Genomic DNA, 12254 nt, shown 5'->3' on the forward strand with positions numbered 1-12254 from the left:
AAGGCATAGAAAGAATCCTAAAAGGCACAGTCTTTCACACTTTGGTTCCTTGAAAAAAATTAAAATTTTGGTTAGCAAGTCCCTGTTTACTAATCAATGGCTATAAAGTTTCAGTTATGCAAAATGAGTAAGTTCTAGAGCTCTGCTGAATAACATTGTGTCTGTAGTTAATAATATGTTGTCTGTTTAAAAGTGTTGTTAAGCAGGTAAATCTCAAAGTTTCTTACCATAGTAAATCTTTTTGAAAAGTGACAAGTCTGATGATTATGAGCACATAGCCTGAGGCCTCCTAGAACCTAAAGACGGAAAATGTTAACCCCAGTGACGCCACCCTGTTACCTATGTCAGAGAATTGTATCCATTCTGATCACATATCCTGTGACCCCCACTCCCCCTGCCTTTACTTGGCTTTTAAAGGTGCTTTGTTAAAACCCTTCAGGAGTGTGAGGCTTTTTAGGGCATGAGCCACTTCATTTCCTTGCATGGCTCTGCAATAAACCTTTCTCTGCTCAAAGAAAAAGTTACTTGTGAGGAATTGAACTGACTTGCCCAAAGTAACATGACTGGTTTATAGCATATGCTGCCTTTTGTCAAGTGTATGCATTGATATGTTTAGTGTATACTTAGATGTATACTTAGTGTTTCCTTTTCACTCGTTTTTTTCTCACATGGCTGAATTTACTTACATAAAATTATTACAAATTATTGTAAGGTTTAAGCATTAACTTGCATTTAGTTCTATATTAATGTTCTTTACCCAAAGTAATAAATACACATGTAGAGAAATACAAAATATAAGAACATACAATGTATATTAATGAGAAGCAGAGTGGTAGAATAGCAGAAGCTTGAGAGTTAGAAGTGCATAATTTCCAACCTGTTCTCTGTTGTGACTCTGAAAACATAACTCAGCCTCTCCATGGCTTCGTGTAAAATGGGGGTAAAAATAATGCTTACTTTTCCAAGTTATTTTGAGGATTAAATGAGATGGTAAACATAAAACATATAGCACACTGATAGCTTGTATAACGTGTGTTAGTTTTTCATAGATTTTTAAAGCGGATATCTTCTTTTAAGTGCGACTCTAAATCATTCTGCTTTTTCTGCAATTCTCAAAAGACCAGCTTTATGAAGTCATTAATTTTGTCATTCACTATGTATTTGTTAGCACCAGATGTCTGCATGATGCTGGGGATGTGAAACATAATATGGCAAAAAGAGCCTCTGACTTTAGTACTTGCACAGACATAGAAATAAAGAGGTATTAAGCAATGTATCTATCATGAATTGTTAAAATTCTGGTAAGTGCTACAAAGGTCAAGTTCAGGATACTATGAGATAGCAGCAGGATCAGACCTTGTCTGAGTTGACGGGGTGAGTGAATCTGCAAAGACTTCCCAGAGCAAGTGACATTTGAACTAAGATATGAAGGTTGAGTAGGCAGCCCTAGAGAATGTGCTGGTTCACTGCTTCCTTCACATTCTGTCATCAGAAGAGCTCATCACAGACCCAAGCATGTTCAAGTGGAGGAGGTTAATAGAGGTGAGTAAAGGGAAGAAAATCGAGCATAGTTACCGTGATTTGACAGTAGAGACAACACATTACAACACACCTGAATTTTTCATTTTACCTGAGTTAACACAGAGAATGGTTTAATATCAGTTGTCTGGCTATGATGCTAAATTTCAGAATGTCTTAAACTGTCTAATGACCATAAAGTATGATCAGGCACTGTGGATTTGAGATGAGGACAGTACTTAAAATATGTATGGATACTGAAATCAAGATTTCCTAGTTTAGCTTTAGGCACATGTATCTGTGTGTGTGTGACCGGGAGAGAGTTTTACTCCAGAGGGTTGGTTTCTGTTCATTTTTATCTTATCTTCTCCCCCTGCCCGTTGTCTTAGTAAGTGTGTGGTGTTTTTGGTTCTGAAACTTTAGAAATGGAGGAAATAGTTTTAGGAATACCAGTTCTATAGTTTGGCAGTGGTTATAACTCTTTACTTGTCAAAGATCAGTAGTAAAATATCAATATGGAAAATGATTTTTAAGAGAGAGATAGTATAATCATTTAGTAAAGACAATAGATTTTCTCTAGCATCTCTCCACTGTGAGGATTAAGCTTGTTATTTATTTTTTGAAAGCTTTCCACAGTATATGATGATAAAACTGGTTTTACTGTTATTTAGAGCAAATCATTGAATTTTAATAAAGTAACAATGAAGTATGTTCTAGAAAAAATGATATTAAAGTCTATGAATGAAAAATAAGTGTGGTTTAAGAAAATTATCTTAGAATAAAAAAATTAATATAGGAAAATGCTATAATAAGAAGATAGCAACTTTGGAATCATTAATCTTTTGCATCCATTTATCAACATTTTACTGTGTACTTCCTGGATAATAAAATTAAACAGAATAGTGATAGAGATTAGAAAAAAGAAAATAGAATAATTGCCCCAAGAATCTCAGGTACTCCAGGTAAAAGTTTTTCTCACCCTACCAAGCCCTGGAGGATTTGTAAGAGCTGGCTAAGCAGACAACCTTCCTGCAGAGGGGATCCTCCAATCTCAAGGCCTAGAGTGAGATTGGAGCTCAGCTCCTGTGAAAAACTCAGGGAAGGTTCTAGTAGCTGGAACATCAGGATTGAGAGAGGCATGAAATATAGCTAGAGGAGTAAGTAGGAGTCCAGAATTTATAGGTTTCTTTTTCTTTTTCTTTTAAGTATTTTGGATTTTATCCTAGGAGCAGTGGAAAAATCATGAAAGGTTTGAAGTGAAGTGAAGTTACTTGAAGTTGCTCCATTGTGTCCGACTCTTTGCAACCCCATGGACTGTAGCCTACCAGGCTCCTTGGTCCACAGGATTGTCCAGGCAAGAGTACTAGAGTGGGTTGTCATTTCCTTCTCTAGGGGATCTTCCTGACCCAGGGATTGAACCCAAGTCTCCTGCATTGTAGGCAGATGCTTTACCATCTGAGCTACCAGGAAGGCCCTAAAGGTTTGAAGCAGTGTAACAAGAAGATCAGATTTTCATTTTACAAAGATCATGTTGGCTCTTCTGTGTAGATGTCATTGGGGGAGGCTTAGAGAGGGGATGTGAAGAGACCAGTGAGATAGAGTCTAAGCTTCTGCCTCACTCCTTCTCAGTTGGGAAGTGTAGTCCAGAGCTTTATGTATAAGGAGGGAGTTTGTATTATATGATGTTCCTTTCAACTCTAATATGCGATGCTGTGCTTAGTCACTCAGTTGTGCCCAACGCTTTGTGACCTCATAGACTGTAGCCACCTGGCTCCTCTGTCCATGGGGATTCTCCAGGCAAGAGTACTGGAGTGGGTGGCCTTTTCCTTCTCCAGGGGATCTTCCAAACCCAGGGATTGAACCTGGGTTTCCCGCATTGCAGGAAGGTTCTTTACCTCCCAAGCCACCAGGGAAGCCCAAAGTCATTCAAAGGAATTCCTGTTTTAATGACACCTGAAAAGACAGTAATATAGGTTTATTGCAACACTACAGTGGTGTGATAGTCTGAGTGACAAATGCAGACATGTTGACAGGATATTATTTAAGAATTTCTAAGACATTTTACCCCTTATATACTTCATTAACAATTTAAATACTATATTTTCCCCTTGTATTCTGTTTTCTAATTTCCCATAACACATTTTAAATATATCTTTTATAGCATTTATAACACTCTGCCATGGCTTTTGATTATTTGTCTTCTTGTCTTATACTTGTATGGAAATATAATTTCATTTATAGTTGGGACTGCTTTTAGTCTTTTGATAACCTAGAGTACCTGATTATGTAAATAGAGTTTATGTTTTATGTTGATAGGTTATTTTTTTTTAAGGATGGAGGTATAGTATGCTAGGTAAGCTTCATGAATGAAATATATCTTGGATGATTTAAAAAATTAATAGTATAACTTCTAATAACTTGACTGTGTCCATGAGACTTACTGTTTTAGAACATAGACGTTAAGAGTCAGATGAACTTAAGTCTAAACTTTAGAGATGCATACCAAGTAAGAGCTGTGTAATTTAGGGTCATTTTTTGAGTCTCAGTTTACTCTCTATATCAATGGTTTAATGATATCTGTTTCATAGTGATATTATGATAATTAAATTAGTTTCTGTTATATAATACAAGATTTGTATATTGCATATGAGAGTCAGATGGGAAAAATAGATACTGTCATGCTTGCATGTAGCAAGGAGTGAAACACAGTGGTTCAAGCCATCTCTTTTTATCCTTTAATCCCAAAATTTTTGCAAGATTGACATCACTTTACATGTTGTCTTCAATCTTCATGGCCTTCCATTTGGGATTATTTTGTCATGTTCCTTCATATATACCATACTATGTTTTTTTTTTTTTTTAATCTCTGACTTATTCTGAAAGGAATGATTATCTAGCGGTTTATGAGATATTAAATTTGAAGAAAGTTGCTAATTTTAAAAAGGGACAGTTTAAGAAAATAGCATTACTCTCATAAAGAATTAACTCTTAGGAAGGATAGGGTATGAACTCAGTGTTGAATGGAATACAGTTTTATAAAACCCTGAAGCAATAGGGAATTATAATTAGGTAATAGTTACCAAAATTATTGGCAGTTTTGAGAAAAAATTATACAGTTGGTATGCATAATAAAAGCAGTACAGTTTTCAAAAATATTTTGTAGCCAATTATTCTGAGAACAATTGCAGATGTGTAAGAACTAGGGCCTGGTACCCTTTGTACTTAGCTTGTGAGAACTTGTTCTTCAGAGATAGCCTTGTAGTATGTCAGTACTTGTATCCTCATGAAGAGCTGCTCTTTCAATTTAAAGTGAACTCGCTCAGTGGTGCCCGACTCTTTGCATCCCCATGGACTGTAGCCTGCACCAAGCTCCTCGGTCCATGGGATTTTCTAGGCAAGAGTACTGGAGTAGGTTGCCATTTCCTTCTCCACGGAATCTTCCTGACCCAGGGATCGAACCCAGGTCTTCTGCAATGTAGGCAGATGCTTTACTGTCTGAGCCACCAGGGAAGTCCATTTCAATTTAAGATAGTCTCTCCTCTCTAATTGTACTGGGTAGAAGAGTTGCAATTTTAAAACTCTCTTGACAACTAAAAGGACTTTTTGAATGAAAGTAAAAACCCTAAGTTGTTCTTCTGGGTAATTGAATATCTAATATTATTTATAATCCTGACTGCTCTAAAAATGAATTATTAATTTTTCCGTGAGTTTTTGAGTCTTTCATTGGAATTAATATTTTATTCTGTAATTGTTTTATTATTTTTTCTGAATGTTGTATTAAAAAGAACTGTTAAACACAGAATGACATAGTTAGGCATATCAAAAAAGAACTTATTTTGAATAATTTTGGGTAATTGTAGGAAACCAGATGTTGCTAAGTTCTTATTTAATCAAAGATAAAAAATATTCACAATATAGTTTTGTCTAGCTGTCAGCTTAGATAAATGAATCCATTTCAATCAGCATGCTCCTAGTGAAAAAAGGAGAGGATATAATAACATTTTTCTAGCTACATTTGTTGAAAATAAATATTAATCTTCTGTGTGGTTAAAACCATGCTGTGCCAATTTCATCATAACCATAATTGCGGTGAAGCCATTTAGATTTTTTATTTTTATAAAGTTTGCTTCTTTTTCTCCTCCGGAGGCATTGAGTTAAATTCTACTTTTCATTTATATTATATGTTCATGTAGGTTTGTGTTAATCTTATATTGTCTTGAGGCTACTTGTTAAGACAGTATTGGGTGATTTATTCTCCAAATATAACGCTGTGACATGGCCAAGATGTTTTTTCCCTCCCAAACCTAAACTTCTATCTTTTAAAAAAAAATTTTGTAATTCTTGTGAGAAACTTAAATATTAATACTATAAAGATTCCCTGTTTTCTTTTGTTCAGTAGCTTTAGTTAATACAAACTGCGACTTGAGCTGTGCTGATTTCTTAGAGAATGATGTATAAAATAAAACACTAAAGGAAAACAAAAATCAACCTAATACAACAAAATAAAATAAGACATTAGGCCAGGAAAAATACTGTTATTTTCAAGCTCCATTAGAAATGCCAGTGAGAAGAATGGCAGAAAAGGGTGATAGGTATCAGGATCAAGTTGGTAAGGAATGAGTTTATATGTTTTTGTCTTTTTATTGTGCAGTCAGGGAAGGTGGAAAGAAAATCTCAGACCATAAAGTGAATAATATCTTCTTAAGAAAGTATCGACAGTGTCATACTTTCCTGTACTAATAAAAGTTTTGAATTTATGTGCTGTCTTAAGGGATTCCCAGATGGCACAGTGATAAAGAATCCACCTGTCAGTGCAGGAGATGCAAGAGACTTCAGTCCAATCCCCGGGTTGAGAAGATCCCCTGGAGGAGGGCATGGCAGCCCACTCTAGTATTCTTGCCTGGAGAATCCCATGGACAGAGAAGCCTGGTGGGATACAGTCCATGGGGTCTCAGAGTCTGGCATGACTAAGCACACACACACACAAACACACTAGGCCTCTACTACTGTTGTATACAGGAGTTGTAATAAGGGGTTTGATATCATGGTTGTAATTGTTGATTTTTATCAAATATATGGAGTGCTTGTAGGGAAAATTGTTGGAGCCTTCTAGATGTGGCTCAGAGGGTAAGGAATCTGCCTCCAGTGCAGCAGACTCAAAACCTCTATGAGCTGTAATAATTGCCAGAACAAATTGATTGTTCCAGTTTATGCAGATGCTTGTCTAGGGAAATATAGAAAATAAAGATTGAGTTGGAATTTTATTTCTACCTCTAAGAATAATTCTTAAGGATGTGTCTTAGATTATTTTTTTTTTTCTGAGTCAAACTCTTATCTCAATTTTATTTGTGTCCTTTTCAGAAAGCAAGTTTTAAAGTGTTCTTCTTAATTGATAGTTAGAAAATTGGTTGGAAACATATCACAAAATTCTCTTTGGAGAGAGATTAGGATGCCAAGGAAGAAGGGAGAAATCATAGGTATAATTTTATCTCCTTTTACTTTTATTATGGCAGTTTGAGAGAAGAGCAGAAAGCATATTTAATGGTCTATCTGCAGTTATGACTAGTAGTACAATTTGAGCAGTGAGAAGAGAGTGATACAAAATTGTCCTGTTATGGTTTTCTCATTGGTCTTCCTGCTTCAGTGACTTTGAGAGAGAAGTAAAACAATTCTCTTTGCTTCTTCTGGAACACAGTGGTTTTGAATGTAGGTGTAGAACCAGATTGGTGAGTGGTGGTGTCAGTCAAACGCCTCTACTTATGGTTAAGATTCATATGTCAACAATTGTGGGTGTTTTGCCCACACACTATGGGGTAACAACCTGTATTTGATTTTTATTTTCTTCCTACTGTGCTGAGGGTGTGTGTCTGAGTGTTTGTGACTTACTGATTGTTCGGCAGAAGAGTAGGACTCTGAGGTACCTTGTCATTCTTACACTGCCTAGTTTCTGCCTGCCTCCCTGTGCCTTTTGAAGCACCGTAGAAATGGCAATCTAGAACCAAGCAATCAGCTTCTAAGCGCAAATACTAACAGATCCCAGACTTTAAATGTATCTGAAGAAATCTCCAAATATTGCAATCAAAAATGTGATAGGAAAAAAGGTAAGTGTCTTTACATTTGCTACCCTCTCTTTTAAAATTCTTGCTGCGTTGTTTTAAGTGGTCAGTATTTTTTGCACTCATAACTATTTTATTGATAAATTATAACTTATTTTTAAATACTGTTTAAAAATCATACTTTAATTTTTTATTTCCAAAAAGAATATTTGTGTGAATATCTAAGTGGGGACTCAAAGATGGATCTGATGAAAATTTCATATCTAACAAACTATCTCTATCATTACTCTTTTTTTTCCAGGTTTGAGAAAACTTTAAATATGTTTATTTTCCATAGTTAAAATTTTTGGGGTGGACATGCATATCTAAAGTTTGTTTAAGAGCCTTTATTTAGGTTTTTGTTGACAATGTATTCTACATGAATGTGGAATCCACTCTTTTGTTCTTTTAAAACTGGTTATAATTTGATATAGTAGTGGCCAGAAACTTGAAATGTATGGACGTTCTTCTGGTATCATATGACATGAATCATTTCCTGGCTGTTACTGTGGACTAGTTAATTTCCAATCAAACCCACCTTCCTGGAGTTGATAGCCCTGTGGCTGAAAGGGCTATGTAAGACTGAAACTTTTCGGAACATGTCCAGTTTTATGTAGTTACTGGGTCAATGTCTGGTTTTCCCATTTCTCTCCTTCCTATCTGTATGCTGTTAGGGACATTATCTTTTCTGCCTCATCTTCCTTAATCTCAGTGTTGTTCTCAGGCAATATAATATCACTTAACTATTCTCTGCTAGGGAAAAATAGTCCTAATACCATAGTCAGTGTTTCTCTGTGCAGATAATTACAAATATTACCTTGTTGTTCACCCTAGCTGTATGTAGCTTCATATATTTTAACAGGCATCTGGTTTTTTAGGCATTTCCTTTTTTACTTCCTTTGCTCTTTTAGTGATATCCAATTTAATTCCAGAGCTGAGTTTAGTTCATTCTCAGAGGATCAAGGCCGTTTCTTCTGAGCCCTAATCAACAATCAGAATTGGTTTTCCAGCAAGAACTCTGGGTCATCCAGGTTTTGGATTCAGTCCTATGTATCTATTTCCATTCCTGGCCCATGGTCAGAATGAAAATCCATTGACTGTTCCCCTTGTTTCTTTTTTTTTTTTTTACATAATTTAAGATTATTGTATTTCCTTACAAGAGGAACGTTTTAACAAATTTTACAGGTGTCAATCAACCCTTGTTCAAAATTGGGCACACATCAAATCTAGCATTATGGGAGTTTTATTTGGAAGTGAACTTTTAACTATTAATACAAATGCCAAGAGATACTACACAAAACATCCACAGGAATTTTTTTCATCTTTTTTTTTGAATTGTTCACAAACATTTCCTACATAATCGAACATACAACAGAGAAATGGTACATCTTTTTCTTTCAATTTGCATACAATGGAAAAACAAGTATATATATATATATATATATATATTTTACAAAGTTTAACTAATAGACACTACCAAGCTGACAGTTTAAGTCTATATGTGAGAAATTATCTAAAAATAATCAGAATTTATTTAGCATCAGTCACTTCCATAACCAAGTATTATTCTGATTGATAAAACTTGTCATTAAGCTTCTGGTATAAACTTATACCACTATTCCATCGGTTGTGTTGCTCCCCACCTTGGTTCTTCAGAATCATGAACAGAAAATTGTTGCAAAGTAGGGGCAAGCATTTGCAAAAACAAACAAAAATCCCCAGCTTATTATAAGCATGAATGTGTGGTGGAATTTCCTCCCAAGCAATGGACTTCAAATCATTAAGAATCACCAGAACTGAGTATTGTCAAGATATTTTGCCTAAGTCCAAGAAGAGATGCCATTTATTTATATCCAACAGAGGACTGAAAATTAAACTTAGTGTTCTGTTCGGGGGGTAGGTTGGAGGGAATTCAGCCATTTGAAAAATGACCATCTTAAAAAAAATGACCACCAAAAATAGGTTCACTAAATTTATTTTAAAAATCATAAAATGTTTCTTACAAAAGAGCATTACATTCTGCACACTGCTCTGAATAGATGCCAGGGACATATGGACTACTGTTACTTTTCCTCCCTGTCCCACCACCCCAAATGTTACAGTGACCACAAAGCAAAGTGTTCACAATAATTACATGGGGGGACTTCTTTAAACCACCAACAATGAACAAAAATTAAAATTCACTCACTCTGCTGCTGTTTCAAAATTTCAATGTTAGTTTTTGCACACCCTCCCCCACCCCCACCCTGTTTGTAAGGAACTAAAACATTACATCTGGTGAACAGCAAAGATTTCACTACACCTCAAATGCAGAACACCTATGAAGCAGAGGAATGTTGGCTTTTTAAACAGAAGCAGATAAAAAAAAAAAAAGATGCAGGACTCCTTCAGTTCTTCACTAGTCTTAGAAAAACTTTCCAGAATACTGCTTCACACTATAAAAAAGAAAAAATATCTTGCATTGTATTCAACATCTGCATACTGCTTCACACTGTTCTGCAGCAAATACTGTGCATTCTGTATCTGGTCCTGTGTTCCTGTAATGGTAATGATCCAATCTTCGGATCCTTCTAAAGGCTCATCAATTTTGATCGAAGCTCCTGACTCATGACGGATTTGTTTAATCCGCTGACCACCTTTGCCAATAATAGATCCAGCCAAATCTTTGGGAATAGTTACTTGTGTAGTAATAATAGGTCCACCAAGATCACCATATGAGCCACGACCCCCTGCATAGGAATAATCATATCCAGAGCCACCCTGTGGTTCATAAGCCATCTGCCACTCTGATGGGCTCCATGTATCTATTGCAGAATCCCAGGTTTCATCAGCACTGAAACCAACCATGCCATCATAACGGTCTCCAGGTCTTCCTCTTCTGTCATAGGCCATTAGATCTCCTCCTCTAGGTGGTGGTGGTGGTGGAAGAGGAAGATTCCGAGCTCTACTACCTCCCCGGCCACCTCGTCCAGGAGGGGGTGGAGGAGGTCCTCGACGAGGGCTCATATCATCATAATCTCTTCTGGAGGGAGGCATGGGACGCCCACCCCGACCAGGTGGCATTCTGTCAAAACCACCTCTTCCCCGCATGGGAAATCCCACAGGACGTCCACGGCGGTCATCAAACATCATTGTAAAACCACCATAATCATAGGTTTCATCATAAAAATTGGGATCATAAGGCTGAGCGCGTCCTTTGATGGGAGACTCTGATATAAGATCAAGGATGATCTTTATGCACTCTACAACCCTATCAGGTTTTCCTCCGATAAGAACGACTCTGTCAGTAGATTGAGGACAACATTCCTGGAAAAGCTTGATTGTTGTCTGAGTGTTCTCTCGAAGTTCTTTGATTTTAGCACCTTTGACTCCAATAATTCCTCCTGCCAGACTCTGATGAATCAACAGTCTCAACTCGCAGTCAAAGTCGCTTCCTTTATAGTGTTGGTAATTTAAGCATTCCACAGCATCAGATTCGAGCGGGAGCTGGCTGGTTGCAGTGGGTGATGGCAACTGCAGGCCCTCTTCCAAGGTAGGGATGATTTTCTTCAGAATTTCTCCAATCGTTTCAATATCAGCACTGATACTCAATATGCGCTCGGGGCCACTGCTGTCTGGGACTGAAACACTGGCATTGTAGTCTGTACGGAGAGCCTTAATATTCTTGCCTCCTTTTCCAATCACTGCCCCAGCATTCTTGCTCTGAAGCAGAATGCGTAATTCAACCATCTCATCAGTGTTTCTAGATCTTTTAAAAGCTTGTTCCTTTTCCATATCTTCAGCAGGGCGTTTACCAAATTCGCCATTGGTTTCGGTGTTGGGAAAGGTTTCCTCTGGCTGTTCAGTTTCCATTTTCTTGTATTCAAGGGACACACCAATCTATAGGCCGCAAATAAGCGGGAAGTAGGCAAGACGTCGAGGTCGGTGCAGCAGAGAAACAGAGGATAATGGCGTCTGCAGTGCTTTCGTCTGAAGCGCCCCCTTGTTTCATTTGTTAATAACATCTTTTCCATCACTGTTTTCTACTATCTTGTTATCTGACTCTTTTTTGCTAGTAGCTCTCAAGTTCTCATTTTTCTCTAGAGTGCTCCCCACCATTATTCTTTGTCTCCCCCAGAATAACTACCTAGAATTTATAATGACTCCTCATGGGTTATAGGTGAATCACTTTGTCTAGCTTAGAGTTAGTTCTTTATTGTTCCTTTTCAATTCAAATATCAGCATAAGCATTAACATTTCTAAACCCATTTATAATTATCATGCTTTCCATCCAACCTTAGCACAACTCTTCCTCTTAGCTTGGTGAGGGGTGTCTCAATATCTGTAGTTATCCTAGTTGCTGAGCTTAAGGACCACTTCTTTAAAAGAAAACACTGAAAATTTATATTAGCTGTAACTGGACACACTTTAGAATTTGTAACAGTAAATAAATCATTTCACTTTGAAGTGTGGGAGATAGGAAAAAAATTTTTTTTTTGAAATATCACATTGGTTCCCACATGGTCATAAATCTCTTGTTTTCTATGCATGTATGATTATTTTAGCTTCAGGGTCATTGATAGAGCTGAGATTTTGATGAGTGGATAGCAAAAATTCATTCATTTTATGGGACTCATTTTAGATTTATGACTTTAGGTGAAA

General features: G+C 36.7%; 1 protein-coding gene and 1 pseudogene across 10 annotated transcripts in view; one reads left to right on the top strand and one right to left on the bottom strand.

The window, feature by feature from the left end:
• ADGRL3 (adhesion G protein-coupled receptor L3) overlaps positions 1 to 12254 on the top strand; it is a 945437-nt gene that overhangs the window by 15491 nt on the left and 917692 nt on the right. The gene's annotated exons all lie outside the window — the stretch shown is intronic.
• LOC108636227 lies at positions 8839 to 11596 on the bottom strand (annotated as a pseudogene). The gene has a single exon (XR_001918197.1). The product of XR_001918197.1 is annotated as a heterogeneous nuclear ribonucleoprotein K pseudogene (transcript).

Source organism: Capra hircus, chromosome 6 (genome assembly GCF_001704415.2).
Source record: "Capra hircus breed San Clemente chromosome 6, ASM170441v1, whole genome shotgun sequence".
NCBI classification, from domain to species: Eukaryota; Metazoa; Chordata; class Mammalia; order Artiodactyla; family Bovidae; genus Capra; species Capra hircus.